Here is a 19,094-nt window from a genome sequence, read left to right on the forward strand (position 1 = left end):
GTATTGAAATAATAAAAAGGCATGTGTAAATGTAAATGTAATTTTTATTATTACCATCCGTTACCTTACATTTAGAGTAAATGTTGGAAGTGGCCGCCATCTTCTTGAATACAAGCTTCAATTCTTTTTACAGCGTTTCTTGCAACTTTTTTCAAAGATTGCGGCTGGATATTTAATACAGTTTGTTCAATACTGACTTTCAATCGTTCAAGTGTTCGTGGTTTGTTGCTGTAGGCTTTTTCTTTGAGGTAACCTCGTATAAAAAAATCCGCCGCAGTCAAATCTGAAGATCTTGGTGGCCACAAGCCTCGACCGATAACGCGATTACCAAAGAATTGCTCAACGAAATCAGAAGCTGAAACTGCGTAGTGCGATGTCGCACCGTCACGTTGTAGCCAGCAGTGTCTGTCTTCCTCTTCCAAGAGTGCGATGAACTGAAATAAAATATCCTGATATCGTTCTGCATTAATGGTGTACTCAAAAAAATAGGACCGATTATTTTCTTCCGCGATATCGCGCACCACACGCCCGACTTCTGCGGGTGTAATTGTTTTTCGTGATAAACGTGGGGATTTTCAGCACTCCAAATTCTACTGTTTTGGCTGTTTACGTAGCCGTCCGAATGAAACCGTGCTTCATCTGTGAAAAATAACGAATCCATAACATTAATTCCCTCACGCAGAAATCGACGGAACCGTTGACAATATTGTAGCCGTTTTTCTTTGTCGGGCTCAAGAAGTCGATGAACCGTTTGAATGCGATAAGATCGTAATTGTAATCGTTTGGTCGCCCAATGAACAGTCGACTTAGAGAAATTAATTTCAGCAGACGTCTGATCGATTTATTTGGCGAGGCGAGTAATCGGCCTTTGATTTCAGTGACTGTACCTGTATTCAACACTGACGCAAATCTTTTGTGTTCCTTGTTATTATAGAACCGGTCTCTCTAAATTTTGCAACCATACGGATGGTTTGTTAGGAGCTGGTTTATCTGGGTACTTATGGCAAAACAAATCTTGCACTGCAACCACTGATCTCGTACTGAAGTACGACTCAACAATGAAAACACGTTCATCTAGCGAAAACACCATCTTGTCTCTAGCAATACACTGAACGTTATAATTGCATTGTTGTTACTATCGGTAGTATTCTATTGCATCGCCGCGATGTTGGACGAGTCCATTTTCAGTAACGAGTAGGGGAGTAAGTTTGACTTTTGAAATTTCATGGATGAGTGATTGATGGTTTGCGTTTTATATGGGACAACCTGTACTACAATTACTCAGGTCAGTGAAACGATTTTAGATGGTTGTATTTTTTTTACGTTTATTTGTTTATCTCTTAGATATTTTACTAAATGTAAATCAGAATATACTAAATACAATAGCATTATATGTCTGAAATAAAATCATACAAGTACAGTACCATACTATTATGGTATGTCTTATATGTATGCCGGTCAGTTTGAAGCTTATTAACCTGCTTCGTATTAAAAGTAGAAAATCCAGCGTGGTATTATTTCATATGATTCCTAATTCTACTATTTGTTAACGGATAAAATTTCGTATCTAAACACGTCTTCAAAAACTAACGAAAAAGTACGATATCATAACATTTTTTCACCTAATTTACAGTTATTGTTTACCTAAAAAAAAAAAAAAAAAATTGAATTCAAAATCCTAAAACTTGTTTTGCTGAGATCTCTAAAATTAAGCTTATCTCATTGTCCTCGGAAAATGTAGGGGGTTTTGGAACAACAATTTTACAATTATTAACATCGACCAGAGCTACCACCGAAGCGGTTGTTTTAAATACAAATCTACAAGCGGTCGCCATTAGAATGAAGCGTCCGCTTCAAATCACTGTCTGCAGCTTATACTTACCGAATTTTGATTGGAAGGAGGATGACATAGCGCGATTAATTTCTGAGCTTCCCCCACCTGTTTTACTGGTGGGTGATTTTAATGCTCATAATTCTCTTTGGGGATCGGATCGAGTAGATCCCCGCGGAAGATATATATATATGAAATGAGAGAGTGAGAGAGAGAGAGAGAGAGAGAGAGAGAGTGAGAGAGAGAGAGAGATGGAGGGAGAGAGAGAGAGTGAGAGAGATGGAGGGAGAGAGAGAAAGAACGTTTATTTGATAAATAAAGTATAATTTGGGATGATAAGTTTAATTAGAATATTTGAAAAATTCTAATAGTTAATTTTTTTCCATTTTTAACTAACCTAATGAAATTTGAAATCGATATTTTCGTTTAAATAGTCGGAATTTAATTTCTTTGATACCGTTTTGCATGTCTCACAAATATAGTAATATTAATGTATTTCTTATTATGGTTTTTTTTTGTTATTATTAGATTTAGGTGAAAGAAATAAAGCAGAATTTACATACCAGCCGATAAGGGCGGTAATCTTACCAGGAGGAACTGTATTCTGAAAAATCGTACTACAAAAATATCAAACAGATGCAGGTTACTCTGTATTTTCACCTAGATTCAAATATTCTTGTTAGGCTACATAACATTTCAAAAATATGCTTTTAAGGAAGGAAAGCAATTTACCTCTTTTTTTTATAAAAGGTTATCTTTCATTATTTCGCTTCAGTTCTTTTTAATATAATAAGAAAAGGTTAACCTCCAAAAAACTTTGTCCAAGTATTATATAAAACACATTTTTCGATAAGATTTTTTTTTAATACTTATCCTGCTTAGATTAGAGGTTTAAACATTTGTGACCTTAAGTAGCCATATTGTTTGGTTTCATCATTTAGTTTGAATTGCTTAATTACTGAGCTTAATGTTGATATAATTAAGCGTAAATCAAGCAATCGGCTTCAAAATGTGTTCAACGAATTACTTGTTGGGTAAAAACAACTGTTACAGAAAATTTATTGATTAGATTACATTTAGGTAAATTTTGGCTAAATTGTAACAAAAACATCTAACGAAGACGCATCCCGTTTTAAGTTGGGGGATGAAGAGGAGTTTATGGATACTATTAAAATAGTTTTCAATGTCATATTAAAATTGATATTATTATACAACTACGATTCTGTTATTTAGAATTATCGTTTATTGGAGTATTTTTGTAACGTAACTGTCAACTATTCGCATGGTTAAGATCTTACCATCTCGAACTATTTTAGTATGCATATGATAGGTTTTACGTCATTTTTTGTTGATTTTGATTTTGTAGAGGCAGCGAGGTTAATGCACTTAGAATAAACTGGAGAAAAAATAAACAAGAAAAGCAATTCAACATTCATCCTATGTAGAGTGAAAGGGTGCATAAAAAAGAATTCTTCATATTTTTTCATAAACTGTTTCCATCGTTTCATGGGAGTACAATAAGTAAAAAAACACCTTATAATAAAACGTTCTCAAACAAACTCTTTTATGCACAATTTTTTCAACATGTTTTTAAAAATTAATATTAGAATATTCCATCAAAACTTTGTCGTATGGGACAAGTCTTCTTTCTTCTTTTTGTATTAAAATTTCATTAAAAATAACATTTTCTTACAGCATTACCAAAAGTTTTACAGCCGAAATTTCCAAATCTTTAGTTGCGCTAATTCCTTCCTTTGTTACGTCTGAGGAGCGGTTACAAAATAGTCTTCGGAGTGCGCTGATTTACACAAAACATAAAAGCTTAGTGATATTTCCATCATTAAAAGTTGCAAACATAAGTTTGCAAGGTTACGAAAATATTGTTTTGGACGATCTCGGAAAGAATGTGGGTACGAATACCCTCCTGGTATCAAACTACTCTTAGAAGCCAGGCTTAATTAGAACATATACACCCGCATGAGTTTCATGTAGGATGCGTTTTTTATTATTATTTTTTTTTAACATATACAGGAACCAAACAGCAACAGTAATAATTGAAGAACATAAGAAAGAAGCCGTAATAAGAAAGGGAGTCCGACAAGGATGTTCCCTATCTCCGTTACTTTTTAATCTTTATATGGAACTAGCAGTTAATGATGTTAAAGAACAATTTAGATTCGGAGTAACAGTACAAGGTGAAAAGATAAAGATGCTACGATTTGCTGATGATATAGTAATTCTAGCCGAGAGTAAAAAGGATTTAGAAGAAACAATGAACGGCATAGATGAAGTCCTATGCAAGAACTATCGCATGAAAATAAACAAGAACAAAACAAAAGTAATGAAATGTAGTAGAAATAACAAAGATGGACCACTGAATGTGAAAATAGGAGGAGAAAAGATTATGGAGGTAGAAGAATTTTGTTATTTGGGAAGTAGAATTACTAAAGATGGACGAAGCAGGAGCGATATAAAATGCCGAATAGCACAAGCGAAACGAGCCTTCAGTAAATTTTTTTAAATGTCAGGAAAAGATTTTTGAAAGTATATGATTGGAGTGTCGCTTTATATAGAAGTGAAACTTGGACGATCGGAGTATCTGAGAAGAAAAGATTAGACGCTTTTGAAATGCGGTGCTATAGGAGAATGTTAAAAATCAGATGGGTGGATAAAGTGACAAATGAAGAGGTATTGCGGCAAATAGATGAAGAAAGAAGCATTTGGAAAAATATAGTTAAAAGAAGAGACAGACTTATAGGCCACATACTAAGGCATCCTGGAATAGTCGCTTTAATATTGGAAGGACAGGTAGAAGGAAAAAATTGTGTAGGCAGGCCACGTTTGGAATATGTAAAACAAATTGTTAGGGATGTAGGATGTAGAGGGTGTACTGAAATGAAACGACTAGCACTAGATAGGGAATCTTGGAGAGCTGCATCAAACCAGCAAATGACAAAAAAAAAAAAAAAAAAAAAAAAAATTTTGTATAATAACCGGCCTTAAATGGAGGCAAAGAAGAATTATTTCCAATCTGTTAAAGAATCAGACCATAGTAGAAGATACGAAGATAAAAAAGAAGAGCTCGAATTCAGAAAGGAATGAGACAAGACAAGTCTCTTTCCTTACTGTTGCTTTTTTACTTGTGTGGAAAAGAGATAGGGAGATTGAATAAAAATAATAAGGTTAGAGTAAGTATACAAAATAAAAAAAAAATGCTGAAATGGTAATGTGATATATTGCAGAAACCAAAAGTGAGTTACAAGCGGTACTGAATGTAATGGATTTATTGCTGTGAAAGAAATTCAGTTTAAATATAAATTAGACTGAAATAGATGTAGCAAAATGTAATAGAAATGATTTTAAGAGTACAAGATATTATAAACTGCAGAATTTTGTTATTATCATAAAACAATTACAATGTATAGACGAAATAAACTAAAATATCAAAGATCAAAGGATTATACAAAATTTTCAAAAATACACGTATAGATTGCAGCACAGTAAATCATCGACGATAGCAAAACCGAAAAGAATAATAATGAATATGTTTGAAATGCAATATTAGAGGAGAATATTGAACATTACTTAGGTTAATAAAATTACAAATGAATTTATTCTTAAGAGAATAGGAGAGGGAAGAAGTGATAACAGGAACTGAATCTCATTTGTAAACGAACTACTCCGGTGGGCTACATATCAATTTAAAGATTTAGTTAACAAAAACTGAGTAGTCGGTAGAGACTACATTCTGGAAAAGAAGACAACGATTGGAATATATGAAAGAGATAAATAAAAATGAAATATCTAATAAATATATTTAGGTTATTTTTGAATATAACTGTAGAAAAGAAATGAATGGGAAAAGTGTCAAACCGGTTAATTTTCAGATGACAAAAAAATGAATGTAAAATTAAAAAAAAAACTGGCCAAATAAGTCTCATAATAAAGCTAAACATGTTACATAAAAAAAGTAAAGGAACATTTTATTTGCTTAAAATTATGTTTTTACTGATGTAATGTAAACTACTGACTGTTACAGGTAAAACCTTAGAAATAAATCTCTCCATCATTACGAAAACAATGAAAAAACTTAAATTTTATTAACTTAAATTATTATCTCATTTTTTTTTTAATATTTTCCATTAAAGTAGTTGATCGTTTTAGCAAGAAGTAGCTGATAATAATAAAACTGCTTTATTTGCATTTTTAGAATCAATTTTGTATATTTTAAAAATATATTAAATGAAAAATTCATCTTAGATAAAGCAGCGTGCAGATTGTAATCCTTATACCGCTGATTTGAATGAAAGGGATTAAATTATTTTCTTATCCATGCAAAACCTGAAATTTAAAGTAATTTAAGTTAAGACAGAAAGAATTGAATTTAAACACATATAATATTAATAAAATATAGTACATTTTCATTGTTATTAATTTATTTAGGCGCTGAACTTTCTTTTGGAAATTTCAAGAGCAAAATTTATAAAGGATATGCTATTAGAAGGATATATTATACTCTGATATATCTAATTTATTTTTATGAGAACATAAAACGAGATTATATGTACGTAGATAATGATAAAGGTCTGTATTAAGGTCAACGTGAGAAATGTAAAAAAGAGATATCTTTTGATATATATCATTAAGAATCTGGGACATTGTATTTCGATATTGGCTTTAAAGGAACCGAGAGATGAGATTACTGAAAGAAATAAACCAATATCAAAATAATTGTTTTCGGAATTATCCATGTGACCTCCTGATTTTCATACCTGTGTTTTTTTCTATATATTCTAGTATAGATAAAAATAGAAAATAAATATTTTGTTATTTATTTCATTCTTTAATCTATTTTGTCCTTCTTGTTTCAACTTGTACTCGATGTATTTTTTTTCTTTTGAATGATAATAATTGATTATGGAAAATAATATTTAAAATTTAAAAACAGTATTTTAGAAACGGTTTTTTTTCTCAAAATTGAAAACAATAAAGGTGTATCTTGCCAAAGTAATCAATTAAAAAGAAAAAGTATTAACTAAATACAAGGAATTTACTTTGTAATTATGTTTTTTTGGCTGTTTTTATGACGGTGAGGTCCAAAAAAATTGATTCGTTAACGGTATCTTTTTTGGGTGTATTTTTAATTATTTTAATATTTTATGTATGTTGTTTTCATTTTCCTATTTACCTTCGACAGTATAAAATTGTAGCAACGAATCTGTTCCAGTATAGTATACCAAGGATGCTAATGCCCTGAGGTAGGTAATCCCCACGTCTGGAACACAACATCTATGTTCCACGTCCAGGGCGGTAACAGCTGTACTTATGTACAATACTTACAGCTGGCTAACGGGGCTCCGAGTAAATTCCTCGGATTTAGTACTCTTTTTGACCTGTTTCCACCTTCAGGTACTCACATGGATTGGATTTTTCGGTTACCTGCAGGATATGAAAAATTTAATGATTAGGAAGAAGACACATGCCAAACTTAGAGCTGGTGATGTGGCGGCCAGGGTCAATGTTATTGCAGGTGTAACGGAGACCCTTCCGTTGTCCACATGCCCCCTGCGATGGCAAGCATGTAGCAATGGTGCCCATGTATGTCGGTGCATGGGAGCTCTGAAAGCTTCGGTGGGTAGGAGCCTGGAGTCAGTGCAGAGACTGCGCATCCGCTCTCTGCCAGGACATATGCTGGTTCCACCGGAGTACCGGATCGGACCTCCAAGGTTAGTAGCCCTGGAGTGGGGGTGTACCCCGGCGGCTAGCCTTGCTACAGAAGGGATAAACGTTCATGAATATTGAACAAACAAACGTGGCAGAGGGTGCACGTAAACACCCTCGTTTAGAAACCATCCGATTCGCCACAAGCGAAGAGGAAAATGAGCAAGGAGTCAGATAAAATTAAGAGAGATGCTGACAAAATCAGTAAGGAATTGAGAAAGTCTTTGTTTGGAAACATTTCTCCCAAACCAAGATTTTTAGTTGTTACAAAGGAGAATGGAAACTTTCAAAAAGTTAGTCCATTTTTAATCGCAAGAGAAATAACAAATTGTGCTGGTGGTTCTGTCAAGGAAATTCGTAAACTTTTAATGGATTGCATGTCGAAACCATTAACGACATGCAAAGTCAGAAAGTTCAGGCGTTGAGGAAGATCGGTGAATTTGCGGTTTCTGTTCAACCGCATAGCACACTTAACTCATCCAGAGGAGTTGTTGTTTGTCGCGATCTTCTTAACTGTACAGAAGAAGAAATTGTACAAGAAATGTCGACTCAGTGTCGCAGACTAACCATGCGAAGAAATGGTGAAGTTGTTGCTTCGGCCTCGCATGTTTTAACATTTAATAGGCTGAACCTTCCTGAAAAGGTACGAGCTGGCATCCATCGGCTTGATGTACGAGCATTTATTCCGCAGCAGATGAGATGTTTTAAATGTCAACGATTCGGACACACAGCAGCTAGATGTGAAGCGCAGGAAATATGCATATGTGGAGAGAAAACACATGATGGGGACCCATGTAAAGACCCTCCAATCTGCGTTAATTGTAAAGGGCATCACAACTGTCGTTCAAAGAACTGCCCTACATATAAATTAGAAACAGCCATTCAGGAAGTTAAAACGCTTCAGAAGGTCAGTTATCCTGAAGCGAAGAAAATTGTTAATCAGCGTACACCACGACCATCGACTTCTTATGCAGAAGCAGTGGCTGCCCCTTCCACATCTAAAATTAATGTGGAGCAGTTGCTTAACACGATGGCACCAAGTCTTGCGACAATGATTGAAAGAATCATTGATTCAAAGATTGAGTCGACTCATCAGAGAAAACAAAGTAAAGATGAGACGGCTCATCCCCGGAATGACGCCGTTGACATGAGAGACGCACCAGCGCCGTTTAAAAAACCAGCTAATTCTGCGATCGTAAAGCCACCAACTAACGTAAAATTTAAAAATCTTGACTTATCTGACAAAGAGAAACAGATCACTCCGTCGTGTAGTCACAAACCTAAAGAAATTGTGACAAGGAAATGCGAGTCTACCGAAATGGAGGTGCAAGTTATTATTGAAAAAGTACCAGATAAAGACGATATTAAAATTGCAAAAATGGGGCCTTCAAAAGCTCAAAGAACAGCTTCAGCGAGAGCATCTATTTCAACTGGACCCAGCACTGCAGAAGAGATAGAATCCAGTTCATCAGCCGCGGAAAGTGCATCGCTTGCTAGTTTAGATTCAATAGCAACGATGCTAACTGCACCAACGATGTTTTTGACTCCTGACGTCAGCCGCAGAACGTCACTGGCATCGGAAGGAGAGGAAGACGATGCCATGTCTGAGGCCTCAGATACGCTGTCATCAGAGGTTGAGGCCGTCAGAAGAATGGAGAAACGGTGCAAGAAAGGATGGCCGAAAGGAAAGCCTAGGAAGTAATATTCTGGATTCGAAGTTATAGAAGAATGTAAATTTTTGATTCATAAGAATGTGAATCATTGAACCTTTTTTTTTATTTATTGTTTTTGAAGTGGGATGGGGCTAATGACCAAAGTAGTTGGTGCCCCTATAAACCTAAAAAAAAGGATGCTAATTCTTTCGTATTACTTCTAAAATTCAACTTTTCTGTATAGCGTTTTAAAAATTCAGCACTAAAGTAGTCTCCTGCGGATAAGTTATGTACGCAGATAATTAATATTTTATCTCTGATAAAATATACTTGTTTTGAAATAAAAAAAATCCACTCATGGTAGTATAGATCATGTTTGATAATAAAATAGAAACCTATTGTTCTTTCAGGAGGATTAGTAAGATTAGTTAACTGTTCCATACACCCGTAATGTTCAGTTTTCCCGTTCTACAGCTATGTACACTTTTACCTTGTAGAACTGCTTCAGCCTATCCAGAAAAATATATAGAATAATGAAAACCGTATCTCCTAACAGAACCATAATTAATCCTTCATTATATAATTATGAATATAAATAATAAAGTGTAATTTAAAAATATAAATTTATACAGCAATGAAGTTTTATAATAAATCGTTTTTAATAATACCTTCACAATATTTGTAGTTTTCTTTGGGAATATTTTCAATGACTGGTCCTGGTATTCTCACCGTAGAGTCAGCTGATTTTACTGCAGACGTTTATCTTTCTTTTTTTTTCAGATAGACACATCGTATTAAGAATTTACACTAGTGCTATGGACAAGTGTATATGTTTTGTAATACTTATTTTGAAAGTATGTTTTTGTTAGTTACTCGCAGACGACAAACTAGTAGAAACACGGCGAATACGTGTTTCGTTTTACATACTGTAAAAAATCGCGATTAATTTTTTGAAAATAGGGTTACTGATAGTATCCCTGAAATATGTATAATGTTTGTTTAAAAAGATAAAGAAATCTTATTGTAACAATAGTTAATATGTTTATGGTTTTGGACATTTATCCTCGCCGTATTTTATGTTATTGATTATCGGAAAATAAATACTCATGTTTAATAATAATAATTTAATAATTTCTTCATTTCTTTCACTTTTACAGAATTAATAATTAATGGAGTAATCCTAATACTAATTATAATATAACTTAACTTAATCATACTTAATTTAACATTGTTTTATAATACAATTAATTTTTTATTACTTAACTTAACTTAATTATACTTAATTTATATTATTTGTAAAAGATGAAAGATTAGGTGTCCACAAGGGTTTTGCCCGTTTTGTGGCACCATCCCTTTTATATTAATCTTTTTAGTTAGAGTAAGGGGAAAAGTAAACAGTCTTATCTTATACAGGAGGGTTAGTTTTGGTTCAATTCATGATTTACTCTGGTGGAAACTTATTCTGGTCGTCAAATATTTCTGTTTACTAATAAACCTTTCATCCAGTGCTACCCGCTAAGTTATATATGTAAAAAATCATGTCTGTCAGTTGTTTACTTTTTGCTTTATTTTTGGAATTTAAGGCCTTTGAATTCAGTATTGATATTTTTAAAACACTTTTCCCAAAACAGAAATGTAATTGTTTAATAAAAAATAAATTAAAATTTTCTCATTTATCACACTGTAAAAATAAATTTATCTATACGATGTTTCTAAGTCCTCCGAAGAATGACTATTACAAAGTTAGCGAGCCGCTCGAAAGCATATTATTTTTTCATAAGAAATCAACTCTGATATTGTCATTTCGTTGTTTAACTGTTGATCTCTGGATAAATTTAAACATTGAAACATACAACAGCTTTTGTTTATTCAAAGTAAAAGAAATTTCTCCAATGAGCAGCAGATAAATTGATTTTGTTTATTTTATCATAAACATAATAACCTTAATCATCAAAACATAGGCGTGTGGCTGGACAAGAACCGATCCTTTACTATACATGTTGAGGAGGCGGCGAGAAAGGGCGAAAATGTGGTGAAGGCGCTGAGCAACGTGATGAGAAATAAGGGCGGTCCTCAGACGGGTAAGAGGAAACTGTTGGCCAGTGTGGTTGAGGAGGCGGCGAGAAAGGGCGAAAATGTGGTGAAGGCGCTGAGCAACGTGATGAGAAATAAGGGCGGTCCTCAAACGGTTAAGAGGAGACTGTTGGCCAGTGTGTACTCTTCTGTGGTGTTATATGGAGTTCCTGTATGGCTGGGAGCGTTGTCGAGGGCAAGGAACGTGAGGTGTTTGGTTATGCAACAACGTAAGCTGAACATACGTGTCATCTCAGGGTATTGAACGATCAGCGCCGAGGCGGCTTCGGTTATAGCTGGAGTACCGCCCATAGACTTACAAGCGCAAATGGGAGCTGCAATAGTGAGTGGAGGGGACAGAAAGGAGGCAATTGACGGTCTCTACATGGCTTGGCGTGACAGATGGCGAGATTCGGACGAAGGAAGGTGGGCTAATACGAGACGTCAGGAACCGGGTGGAGCGAAAGCACGGTAATACAGGCTACGAATTCACACAGTTCCTGTCTGGACATGGATGTTTTCGAGACTACCTGTACAGGGTGGGCAGATGCCATACAAGTCGCTGTCACGATTGTGGCGGACTGGATACAGCAGAGCATGTAGTATTTTTTTGCCCTAGATGGCGCAACTTCTGTGTAGTGCTCGAGGGTCAGAGTGTGGAGGGCGCCAACAATATAATCGAGGTAATGCTCAGCAATGGCAACAAGTGGGAGTGTGTCTCGACTACGATCGCATCAATGGTACGATAGAAGGCCAATGAAGAGAGGCGACGGCAGGCTTAGTTGATGCGAATCTATGGAGGCTTGGAGTTCGATGACGGGTGATCAAGGGAGCTTCTGGTAGTGGGCGGCGGGGGCTCCTCGGAGTCGTCGCTCGTTGATCGCCCCCTGGGAACGCCTTCCGGTCACACGGATTCGGATAGTGGAGTGCCTGGGTGGTCATGCAGGGGCTGTACATACCATATGGCTTAGATCTGGCCCCTCCATGGTAGAAGGGGAGGTTTTTTAGCGGGTGAGAGCCCCGTGCCATCAGTACGGTCCTGACGGCGGCTGGCAGAGCTTTTTCCTCCGCTACGGAAAGAAAAAAAAAAATCATCAAAACATAGTGCCATAACCTAAACGGAAGCTCAAATAAATAAATATTATTTGAGAATATTTCGTTGAAATCGCTTGTGTGGTTGTTAATTCACTGAAGAATTGGTCTATTATATTTGCATAAATATCTATTACTGATACTTGATAGAGATATAAAAACAAAAATAATTGAATAGTAACTGATATTTTAAGATACAACATGGTCTGCCTTTTCTTAATTTATTTAATCTTTATTTTTGAATCTTATACGTCAAATAAAAATTTCATTTAAAATGACTTCGTATTTTTTTTATTAAAAAGTCATCATATTGTATCTTGAATTTGATTTAAAAACTTCGTAAAAATATATTTTGGCTGTCATAAATGGAATGGTCAAATGCTAGTTTAAAAAAAAAACTACAAAAAACCAACACTCCTATCCTGAAGCTTATAAAGTTTTTATTAACATGATTTTCGTTTTATTTTTTTGTACAATAAAAAATTCACTGAGATAATTTTCTAGCGTTAATATTTTTTCAACTCTTTTAAGTAAACCCGAATTTTCTGTGATTTACTCTAAAATGAAGGATCATACACAGGAACTACTTCCTTTTTAAACCTTGTCAAAAATTTCCCCTTTTTACAAATCAATATCTGGTTAAACAGATTAAAAAATTATCTTCAGTTTAACATAATGATGACAGCTTACAATAAAAATTAGCAAGAATGTACAGAAACTAAAAATACAGGAAAGAAAAATAATAATTTCATTCGGTTTAATGCAGAAGTATAGACAATTTAGCTATAAAAATCACTCGCCGGTTAGGCAAAAAGTCGTGTAAGGGTGCTGGACAGGCTATGTGTTAGCATGGGTGTGTGTGTCTCGCGCGCGATGTACACACACACACACACACACAATAATCCCTTGAATTCTCGTTTTATTGGGCTGATAAATGTGTTCAGTTGTTATTTTAGAATCTCGATTAATTTTAAATTAAAAAGAAACAAATAGATAGTCAAAAGAAAAATGTACCAGTTATTTTGCTAACTTATAATGAATTGTGTTTCAGTTACCTATAAGATACTGGAAGCAGTGTTAACCTAGAGTGTTAAACTATAATATATAGTTTAAACTTCAATCATGAAAGTATTACTGTTTATATAATATATTGGTTAAACTACAGTAGCTTTCACCAAATCATAATGAAATATTAATTGAAAATCCTGTTCTAAGTCACACTGTAGGGTAGCAGTGGGAATGAAAATGATTTCAAATTTCAGCTTCAAATTAAATGACACTTTGAAAGGGTGTGACATTTTAGGAACTCTCTCAGCATTAGTCATTTTACTCTAAAGTTCCTTTAGCAGTATTTCTTCCTACATTATTCTATCTCTGAAGATACACTCGTATACTCCTTACTCTATAAACATTCCTTTCCATCTCCTCATTTATTGCTTTAAAGGAAACGGATCTGTTCTCCCTCTGTCATCACATAGTAAAGTATTACTCATACATTTTATGTGTACTTCTGTCTTCAGAGAATATATATTTGTTTTATGTTAAACATAAATTGTAACAGAATTATCCTTATTTCATTTTGTTTTACAAATTATATTAATCAGATCTAAAAAGTTTGTAATGAATGTTTTAAAAGAAGTCACAAAAAAGTTGTAGGTAGCAATTCCTCACAGTAATAAGAAAAAATCTGATGTGGACACCACACGACTTCCTTGTACGCCTTTAAAATATATATATACCGTTTTTTTTTAGAATTAAAAGTACATACAATTTTATTTCATTAATAACTTATAATATTTTTAAATATTTTTTTTATTGTTGTTATTGAATTAATATCTATTGTATTTTTTTTTTACAATCAGAGGTTAATAATTATTAATAAATCTACATATTTAAATTAAAAAAAAGTAAAAAAAAAAAAAAAAGATGTAGCGGATTTGAACCAATGTGCCTTCCCCTTGTAAAATCAAAATATTTCTTTAATTAAAATTTTATTTGGCTGTAACTCTGAAACCAATGAAAATAAGAACCACGTATGATATACCGTTGAAAAGATCTCAATGAGGGCTTATTACTGCACTTAACAAAAAGCCAAAATTCCAAATATTTTGGATTTTGAGCATTTTTGGAACTTTTGTCCAATCGATTGTAATCAAAAGGGGAGACGATAAACTAGATGTTACAACAGTCCTAAATCCAATATTTCAATCCAACGGCTAATCGTTTTTGAGTTGAGATACATACGTACAGATGTCACGCCGAAATTAGTCAAAATGTATTCAGGGATGGTCAAAATGGATATTTCCGTGGAAATCTAAAAACCGAAATTGTTCGCAATCTACTTCTTACAATCTACTACTTCGTACAAGGAAGTAAAAATTAACATAACCATAAATTTAGTCAATCTTATTCTTCGATATTCCATTTTTTAAAGGAGTAAAGCTCTAACAAAAAATGAGATATTTTAATACAATATTGCATTTATTAAAACCTACATTCCATTGAAAATAATAACTAGATATTTTATGTTTTATAAATAAAAAAAGCGGATATTATTTCAACGTTGTCATTTTAGTAATATGATATTTTATTAGATGAAATATTAATATTTTATTCCGTACAAATAATAATAATAATAACAATAATAATATTGCTACCTCTTTTTTTTAAATTCGATTTCCAGAAAACGAATTTGAATCTATATATATATATATATATATATATATAAAAGGCAATGATCGTAAGTGTGTCCGTATAGACAAAAAAATTACTGGACCAATTTACGTGCGGTTTTTTGCAAAATGGTCCGCATTGCCCGGAGAAGGTTTAAATCTATTGAAATCCTAGATCTGACCAGTATAAAGAAAGTTAGGGGTATTTTGAACCGACTACTGTGTTTAGGAAGTAGTTTGAATTAAATCCGATAGGTACTGCTGCTGTTTTGATAAATAGATTTATTTACATTCTGACTTTTATAAAGTGAGATGTTAAATTTTCTGAAGTTCCGTAATGTTCAGTTTTTTTAATGTTTTATCAAAGTTTCAATTGTGTTCAATTAATATATATATATATATATATATATATATATATATATATTAATCTAGCAATAGTGAAGCATTGCCCCGCATCAGTTATTATACTCGTATAATAAGTTGTGAACAATGAGTCGACGTCAAATTCTAAATAAAAACTTACTAATAAACATTTACAGTTTACAGTTTACTTACAGTTTTTTACTAGTAAAAGACTGGAAATTAAAGACAATTTTGTAGTTGTTAATACAACATTTTTTATATTAGTATGCTTAAAATATCTGGTAACTTATTATGCACTAAATAATAATATTTTATTACTATGTATGTAACTATTTTTTTAATTTACTAAAAAATAATAATAAAATGTTATTATTTAATAAACAAAAAGAAGCTGATAAACAGGTTTTTTTTAAAAAAATAATAATAATTTTCTATTTTCTTATTCTTTAGATCTATGTGGTCTATATGTGTGTATTATGAACATATTTTAACAGATGCTGCAAACTCTTAACGACTGAGAGAAAATTTATAACTTGTCTCAATGGTAAAAAAAAATTTCCTAAACTTTGTCTGGTCTTTTCTCCAAAAGCAGTTGGGCAACCTTTTTTTTTATTGTTTTAAAATGTATTTTGATTTTTTGTTACATTCAACCGTAAAAAAGAATAATTTGTTTTGTTACTCCAAACAAGGCAGAGTTTCTTTTAGAAAATATCTTAACGTTTTATATTAAAGTGAAACTATTAATTTACTCGCTTTAAATGATACGATGATTCATCAAACACAGATCAGCTGTGGTCCATTTTATCATTTGGGATACAATTTACTGATTTCAGTAAAAATATAAATTGAAATTATTTCGGTAGATTTTTATAATATTAATTTTAATATTCGACTTAATGATACGTCAACTGCTTTATTTAACGTGTATAGCGAATAACATAAATGCAATAAAATGACATTTTGCATTCGTTTTTGTTATAAAATTTAATCGCATGTTTTGGAATCATATATACAAATAATAAAAATGATTGATTATTGTTCATTTATAACTTTTCCGCGTCCGATAAGAAGTTTTTTCCCTTTTTTGAGGTGGTGAATGACAAAAAGTTTAATATTAAGTTTAAGTACATAAAAATGCTTGGATTTATAACATTATGAAGGAAGAAAGGAACACTTTTTGTAATATAAGAATATGTTCTGTGAATAAAGCATAGAAAAATTGTATATACATAAACAGCTGTTTATACTTCTTTCACTGATTTAAAGCCGCTTAAATTTTCAAAATATGCAAATTGATGGTTTCACTCCGATGCAAATGTTTTACTTTCCCTTATATTTTTAAAAATACCAGCGATATGGAAAAGAGTAGCAACAGGGTTAAGCGACTGAGTTTACCAATAATTTTTGAACTTTTTTGTAATATAATACCATGAGAAAAATAGAAAAATAATTAGTACTCAGGCTTAACAGCGACATAAAGCTGTTAATCTTGAAAAAATTGTCTAGATTTTTCCCGGCTCTCGTTAACTGAAATCCATACTCATCATTACCGCTTTGGTATTAAGTTTGGCTGAACGAACGGCGACTTTTCAAAAACGGCGTTTTTTCAAAGACAAAAGCAACAATTCTTGACTAGTAGAAATGTGTGTTTGCTTCTGACAGTGAAAGTGAGTGAAATACATGTTTACTAATGCAAATATATATTGCAATCACCGATTCGGTTAATCCAGTATATTCGTAAAAGAGCAACCAAACAAAGCATACTGTGGTTAGCAAAACATAATAACATTAAAAAAACTTGGATATGAAACCACTTCGACTAACGTTTATGAAAGAATTGTCGAATGGGGCAGTGCTTCAGTTTTTTTTTTTTTGCTTTCGATGTGTATGAGGAATTCCATTTACGGGTGAAGTTTCGGGTTCGCTAACAGGTTCCGCAAGATGTTATTATTAAGAGTGCGTATGTATGCCTGGCCCTACCGACTAACCCTCATATCTCACCGATCCTCCCCTCGCAGGGCCGGTCCAGGAATTAAGCAATTCTCAGCTCCGGGATATGCCTTTGAGCTCAGGGGTTCAGGAGTCCCCAAGTTTCATTGCCACTACCGCCGTTCGTCCATACAACCACGAAAGAACGGCGGCTTCGCAGAAGGATTTCCTTCTCCCCTTCCACTCAGGTCAAGCTCTACTTTCTGGCTCTTGGTTAGTTATATTATCATTGCAAAGCACTAATAGGCCCTTCTCTTGCCCTCTGAACCCTTACGCCGAAGAACGACCCTGACGAATTCCTCGAAAGCCCTCCAGTTGCTGCATGAGTCTAGGATGCGTGTCACCAGGTCCTCCGGTCGACAATACCGGCTTGCGTATGCTGGACCCACCACTCTGGACAATCGAACAGGGTGTGTTCCGCTGTATCTTGAGCCTGTCAAAACATGCACGTGGACGAGTCGCGTCTGCCAGTCCTAAGCAAGGAGTACTCGAAATCCCCATGCCCCGTGAATAGCTTCGTAATTTGGAAATTCACGTTTCCATGCCCTCTGTTGATCCACATCTCAAGGTCAATGATAAGTTATCTAGTCTATTCTGAGAATCCGCCAGCTCTCCATCTGTCCTTCCAATTACTGATGGTGTTAGCTCTCGCCTCAGACTTATCTCTGACGGGGTATCTTTAAGCCCGCTCATTAATCTGCACGTACATAGAAGGGCCGGCCACCAGAAAGCATGCCACATCGTACGAGATCGTCCTGTACTGATATTATACCAATAGGGATCTCCTATGGACTCTCTGCAGCCTCCTTAAGTTTCTCTGTACTCTAATCGCCGTACCCCAAACTGGGCCCGCGTAGAAGTGATGGTCATCATGATAACACTGCGCTTAGAGGCTCTTGGTGCGACCCTGGAGGAGATTAATTGATTCAGAGTTTTCAGAATCCTCCCCGTTTTGTCACAATTTTCATGTACGTGCATACTAAATTTACTAGGTTGGTCAATTTTGACTTCCAGATATCTGACTGTATGTTTGGGCTTTAAAATATGATCCTCCAATCTCAGAGTGATGGGTCTAAGTCTTCTTCTACCAGTCAGATTTATGTATTCGGTTTTCCCTGGCGCCAGTGCCAAGCCATGATCACCCATCCAGCGCTCAGTCGCTACCAAAACCGACTTACCACGTGCCTCAAGCTCGTCCTCTGAACGACTTTAGACTAAAACCGCAATGTTGTCGGCATAGGCGATGGTTTCGGTCCCCTTCGGCATTTGAAGTCTAAGAACGCCGTCATAGGCGATAACAATAGCAGTTGCCCCAGCACAGACCTCTGCAGGACTCCTCCAAACGTCTGGAAGGAAAGACCTCCACTCTGTGTGTCCGCCGTGTCTCAGTGCTCACTGAGGTACTGCTGAACCTGTCTTAGTAAGTATGCGCTAATGCCCTTTTCTCCGATGGCAACCATGATTATATTACAAGGAACTGTGCCAAAGGCATTACGCACATCCAATAACATAAGGAACGACATATATCTTGTTCTTCAGGTCCCCTGCCTACCGAATATTTCAGCCTTTTTTCCTCTCTTTTTTCTCGATAAGTTGAAGAAATGCCATTCACGAACCCCCCCCACAAGAGGGAGAGAGTGTCGGACACTCACGGTTTTGACTAGATGTTGTTAAGCGCCTATGTGTGCCCTCACCCTACCG

This window comes from Lycorma delicatula, chromosome 1 (assembly GCF_047948215.1).
Source record: "Lycorma delicatula isolate Av1 chromosome 1, ASM4794821v1, whole genome shotgun sequence".
In the NCBI taxonomy this organism is placed as follows: Eukaryota; Metazoa; Arthropoda; class Insecta; order Hemiptera; family Fulgoridae; genus Lycorma; species Lycorma delicatula.